Source organism: Canis lupus, chromosome X (genome assembly GCF_048164855.1).
Source record: "Canis lupus baileyi chromosome X, mCanLup2.hap1, whole genome shotgun sequence".
Classification (NCBI taxonomy): domain Eukaryota; kingdom Metazoa; phylum Chordata; class Mammalia; order Carnivora; family Canidae; genus Canis; species Canis lupus.
Window position 1 is genome coordinate 48,743,582 of NC_132876.1, and position 5,898 is coordinate 48,749,479.

The 5,898-nt window shown below is 43.2% G+C and overlaps 1 pseudogene; it reads right to left on the minus strand.

Moving 5' to 3' along the window:
• Window positions 1-2,225: 2,225 nt before the first annotated feature.
• Window positions 2,226-4,928, minus strand: LOC140627384 (signal transducer and activator of transcription 2 pseudogene; annotated as a pseudogene).
• Window positions 4,929-5,898: the final 970 nt, after the last annotated feature.

A 5,898-nucleotide genomic window follows, 5' to 3' on the forward strand; every position in this document is an offset into this window, starting at 1 on the left:
TAAACAGATCACAAATACACCATTAATATCAGCAACGCCACCAATAACAACAGTAGTCAGGTTCTATTCTTTAAACCCTAGGATTTACATGTATGATTTTGATGGGGTGAGGGGACAAACATTTCTTTAAACATCTTAATGAGATATTATGTTGCAAAGGGTGTGGAAAATTGTCATTCTCATACACCCTTGGTGGAATTATAAATTGCTGCAAGCTTTTGAAGGCAAATTAAGAATGTGCATGCTCCTTCTAAAAATGAGGAAAATAAATGGCACAAATATTGACAAATTAGGGGCACCTTGGTGGCTCAGTGTTTGAGCATCTGCCTTAGGCTCAGGATGTCATCCCGGGGTCCTGGGGATCAAGTTCCGCATCAGGCTCCCCACAGAGAGTCTGCTTCTCCTTCTGCCAATTTATCTCTCTCTCTCTCTCTCTCTCTCATGAATAAATAAATAAAATCTTTTTTAAAATTGACAAAGTTAAGTAATATATATTAGACATGAGAGTGTTTCTATAGCAGGAGTTCAATTGTTTCTAAAACCAAAAATATAGTTAAAAATAAAGACCTTAAACTGTATTCATATTTTAATCTTAAACTTGGTGAGATCTTTCAGAAAAAAATAAGATATGATATATACCTAAAGTTCAATATAGTTTACAGATTAATTTCTATTAATCTTTAGCTAAATCAGATAAAATTCAAAATTTTACTTAAAAATCCACACATAGTAATGACCAATATATATAAGATTATTACCTACACTATATCTCTCTTCCCTGTGTGTGTGCATATACTGATGAATGGTATATAGTCAGTGTTAATGAGGGTTATTTTTGAATGATAGGGTGAATTATCACTTCCAATTTTGTACTAAAACTGGTTATAATATTTAAGTAAGCATATATGTGTGTGTCTATACAAATAAACAGATTATTCAAAAAATTTGAGAATTTAAGTAATTATTAAAATTATTGATTTTGAAATATTGATAATGAATGAATAAAATATGCATGACCTTTTAGACACCAATTTCATAAAAATTTATCACACAAAAATAATGGGCATACTTAAGTAAAAATATATGTGAGAATATTCACTTAATCACAGTATGTAACAGTGAACAATTTTTTTTTTTTTAGGTCAGCACAAAGTTTATTAGCCGCATCTGCTCAGAAGGACCTCTTTTGAACAGGACTATTCCTCTAACATACCAGCCAGAAAACAGCCCCATGTGCAGGGCCTCACTTCTGTTCATCTCAAGTCATACTAGAAACATATTTTAGAACAAAGGCAGTTGTCCTGGGGTTCCCTGGGAATGACTAATGTGTGAGATTGTCTGGAGCCCCATGAAAAACATTCAAGGTTCTAAGTTCCAGGAACCTGGTTTTTGCCCAGGTCCACACCCAAGGAACAGAAACTCTCCTTTCAGATAAACAATATATTGCACAAAAGAATGAATGATATCTTAACAGAGAAATATCTAAGATGCAGAGCAAGATCTTGCTCTGTAAAAATATCAAATTCTACCTATACTATAAAAAGCGATTCCTAAATGCCCAGCAACCCCACCATCCTTGACCTCCAAGAGTAACAGTTGGTCTCCTAAGCAGTGAGGAAGTGGAGACTAGACAGAGAGAATTATTGTGCAAAGCTTCACAGGCATATTAGATTGGCAGGATCATTTTAGGAGAAGGAATGGGTGTGGCCAGCTTGGGAGGCAGGGGAGGAGACTGTTAAGCAGAAGAGGTTTATCTCCTATTCCCTTCTTTTGAGGGGAGCTTCACATGATGGGCTGAAGCAGAAAGCTCTCAATCTCTGCAGAACAAAGGAATTTAGGACTTGAATCAGGAGTGAGGGGAAGAAGGAAGGAAAAGATTATCCTAGACATGAGGGAACCAGAAGAGAGAAATGGAATCCCATCACATGTCTCTGCTCCCTACCAATGGCCAATGCTGTGGGCACCACCACATTAGCTTTACCAACCATTCGAACGTTGACATTCCTCCCACACTGGAAAGAAGCCACTCCAAGTGCCTGAGCCCTCTAAGTACCTCCTAACTGTCCTGGCCTACTCTCAGAACTCCTGTACCTCCCAAAACAGCAGCTGGCCTAAAATCCTAGTTAGAGCCATCACTAACATCTATTCTGATTCATTGGCGCCTCTTTCATACCTGTAGTATGGTTTTACTTCCCACTCCAAAACCCAGAGTTAACTTAACCAGCTTTGAATGGGTTTTCCATTCTTAGAGAGCAACATCATGATGTAGGGGGTAGCAGGGACAAAAAATACAGGAAGAACAGGAAATGTAGTTCCTAGTAGTCAGAAGGAATCAAAGGTCCATCCGTGTAGAAATGGCTGGAGTGGAAGATGTAAGCCTCATCCATGGTGTTCTGGCCAACCAATAGTGGGTCACCATTTGGCATGATTTCCTCAATCTTCATACTGTTTCTGAAAATTTCCATTTCCTCAGTGTTCAAGTGTCTCAGATCATGGGGCAGATCTGGCTCTGGAACTGCCTGTGATGCAGGGTCTGGGAGAGGCTCCAGCCTCAGCTCTGGTCCCAAGTCTGGCTCTGACACTCCCTGGGGTACCACGTCTAGCGTAGGCTCCAGCATGGGCTCCAGTGGTGGCCCCAGATCCAGCCCAGCCGCGAGCAGTGGCTCTAACTCCAGGCATGGCTCTTACTGTGGCAATGGGGCTAGTCCCATCTCCAGCTCAAAGGACTCTTCTTCTGGCTCTGGCTTAAGCTCCAGCGGTTGTTGCAGCTCATCTACCTGTCTGTTAGAGACCAAAATGAGCCTATGTTTCAGGTATTTCCTCCGTTCTTCGAGATTAACTTTCTCCTGGTAGTAGCACCCAAAAGCCTCATCCCGGGGGATTACGGGGTAGAGGAAGCACAGTGGGTTCTCAGGTATGTTCTCTTCGGTAAGCAGCTGGTAGTGGCGAATGATTTTGGTCAGTGGGAGAGACTGTATGTAGCACTTCCTTGGTGAAGGGTTGCAGAGAGTTGATGAGCACCTTATCATCATCCTGGTGTTCCACCCAGGAGCAGGTGATGCCCCCTTCTGATGTTTCACTGAAGCGCAGGAGAAAGGTGCCGGAGATGGTCTTCTTCAGCAGCCTACGTTCCTTGCTCCAGCTCACAAAGCCCATGATGCATCCATCATTCCAGAGATCCTTCAAGTGGTCATGTACCAGCTCCAGAATTTTGTCTAACCACGTCCAGAATGGTAGCTTGCCGGGAGGGCTCTCTCGCTTAGTGAAGTTGGCCCAGGATAACAATGCGCCCTCAGTCCTAGGGTTCTGACCAAAGAGCTTGTTCCTCAGCATGTTCAGCTGGTCTGGGTCAAGGCCTCGGCCAACATAGGAGAACTGCCAACTGAGAGCAGGGCCCAGCAAGCTCCAGGGTGCCATGGGAGGGCTGGAGAAGAACTGCTGATTCTGGGAATTTGAGCTAAGCAGATTGAACCAAAGAACCGAGGCCCAGGCAATGAAAACTTGGTTCATATTGGAAATAATCACCACAGGGAGGGTGTCCGTTTTCAGCTCCTCCTTCAGACCCTGGTAGGTGTATTTGACTGTAATGCTGATAATGTGCAGTTCCTCTGTCACACCCAGCATGCCCTTATTGCAGCCCTTTCCTGGGCCACCTGAATGTTGTTCCACCAGAGTCAGGTAACCGAAGTCCCAAATTAAGCCCTGACTCTGCCCCTTCTCAGGGGTCAGGGTTTTCTGGTTTGAGGTTAGAATGTTGAACTTCTGGAAGCCTTGTGATTGGGGATTCTTGTCAATGGAGACTTCTGCAGTCAGTGACTCATTGCCTTCCTGGAGTCTCACCAGGAGCCTGTCTTGAGGATGAGGGGTCGGTGGGGAGTTTGGGACATGCAGGGCTGGGTTTCTACCACGAAGGCTCTGTGGAGCAGGCGCTGTAGCAACTCCATGACCTGGGCCTTCCGCAGGTCAACCCCTGCGGTCAGAGGGTCATCCTGATAGCTAACCAGGTGATTTAATCCCTTCAGCTCCTCCAACAGCTGGTGCAGGTGGAACAAGAGCTTGGCTCCAGCTGTGAACCACTTCCCCAGCTGTTCCAATCCTCCTTCCTGAGGGGCTCCAATGCAGGCTTTCTGCTGCTGGGCTTTCCGTTCCTCCAACTTAGGCAGCAGTAGCTCAATAGGGGTAGTTAATCGGCCTAGCAATGCTTTGGTGGCATCCAGTACCTCCTTTCTCCTTCTGTCCAGTTCATTGAGAGTTTCCTGCTGAAGCTGGTGCTGTCTCATCTGATGGGAGTCTAAGGAGAATTTCTTCGCTTGGGCCTAGATCTTATATCAGAAGCAGAAGACATCCTGCTGGTTTTTCAGTTGGGAGATGGATTTCACTAGCCTCTCCATCATAGCCTTTAATTCCAGGATCCAGGACTCAATCTCATCCTACAGGTGTTTTGAGGGCTGGATCTCCTTCCTCCAACTGAGCCCTCTGAGCCTGGGTCAGAATTCTTTTTTCTTCCAGAAGGAGATTGAAGATCATCTCAGCTAACTGGGTAGGGCCCTGGGGAAGGGCCTGAATGTCCCGATAGAATTTTTGCAAGTTGTGCTGTAATAAAAAGCACTTAGGGTCCTGGCTGCAGCGGCCACACTCATACTTCAGTTGGTCCATGAAGTAGAAGAACAGCATGTTCGCCTTGGAATCATCATTGACCAGGGCAGCCTCCTGCCAGTTCTGATCTTCAATCCAGACAGCCAAGTGTTGTCGAATGTCCACTGCAGGCTATCTGAGTAGAGCTGATGCAGCTGATCCTGAAATGTGTTGTCAAGATTCTGTAGCATCTCCCACTGTGCCATTTGGGGTCTGAGTCTAAAGGATGCATGTTCCCAACTGGAAATATTGCTGGACTAAATCATCCAGAGTCTCATGATTGCTTATCACTACTAAGAGGCTCAGGCTCCCTTCCGTCCAGCCAACAGTGAACAATTTTAAAAGGACCTAAAACACATATATAACTGATTGGTTAAATTAAAAGATGTACACATTCATCTGACTAGATTAAAGGAAATTGGGTGGAACTATATGTATTGTCATGGAAAGATATCTAATATATACTGTTAAGAAAAAAGGGGATCCCTGGGTGGCGCAGCGGTTTGGCGCCTGCCTTTGGCCCAGGGTGCGATCCTGGAGACCCGGGACCGAATCCCACGTCGGGCTCCCAGTGCATGGAGCCTGCTTCTCCCTCTGCCTATGTCTCTGACTCTGTGTGTGTGTGTGTGTGTGTGACTATCATAAATAAATAAAAATTTTTTTAAAAAGTGAGTTGCTACACCATATACCCTATATGATCCTTTTCTGCACACGTGCTCACACACAGAGAATGAGACAGAATGAGAGGTTGATATTTTGCAAAGAAAATAACAGGAAGAGCTACCTTGAAAAGGGAGGGGAGAGATATACAGGAAAATCTCCCTTCTTAATTTAAATAATTTTGTATCATTTGAATTTTTGCAGCAAGCATATATAGTTTGTAATCAGAAAAAAATCTTAGTTAAAATTTTTAACTAAGGAGGAAATCTTATTGAATAGTGATTCATAAAATGATGTAAAATATATTTATTGACTTGAAATATGTTCACGGTTCATTTCTAAGTAAAAGGAGCAACCTGCACACATTTGTAGGTGTGTGATAGAATTAGAAAGATATGTGTAGAATATGTTTTAGTATGGTCTCATTTTTGCAATAGAAATATGTGTGCTTCCCTAAAGAAGATTCTTCTGAAGGAATGTTCTCTAAGCTATAAATAGAGAATATTTCCACAGATTTGACAGGTGAAGGAGACGCAAAGACAATTTTATTACCTGTGTTATACAGTTCTATTTCATTTGATTTTTTAAAAGATTTTATTATTT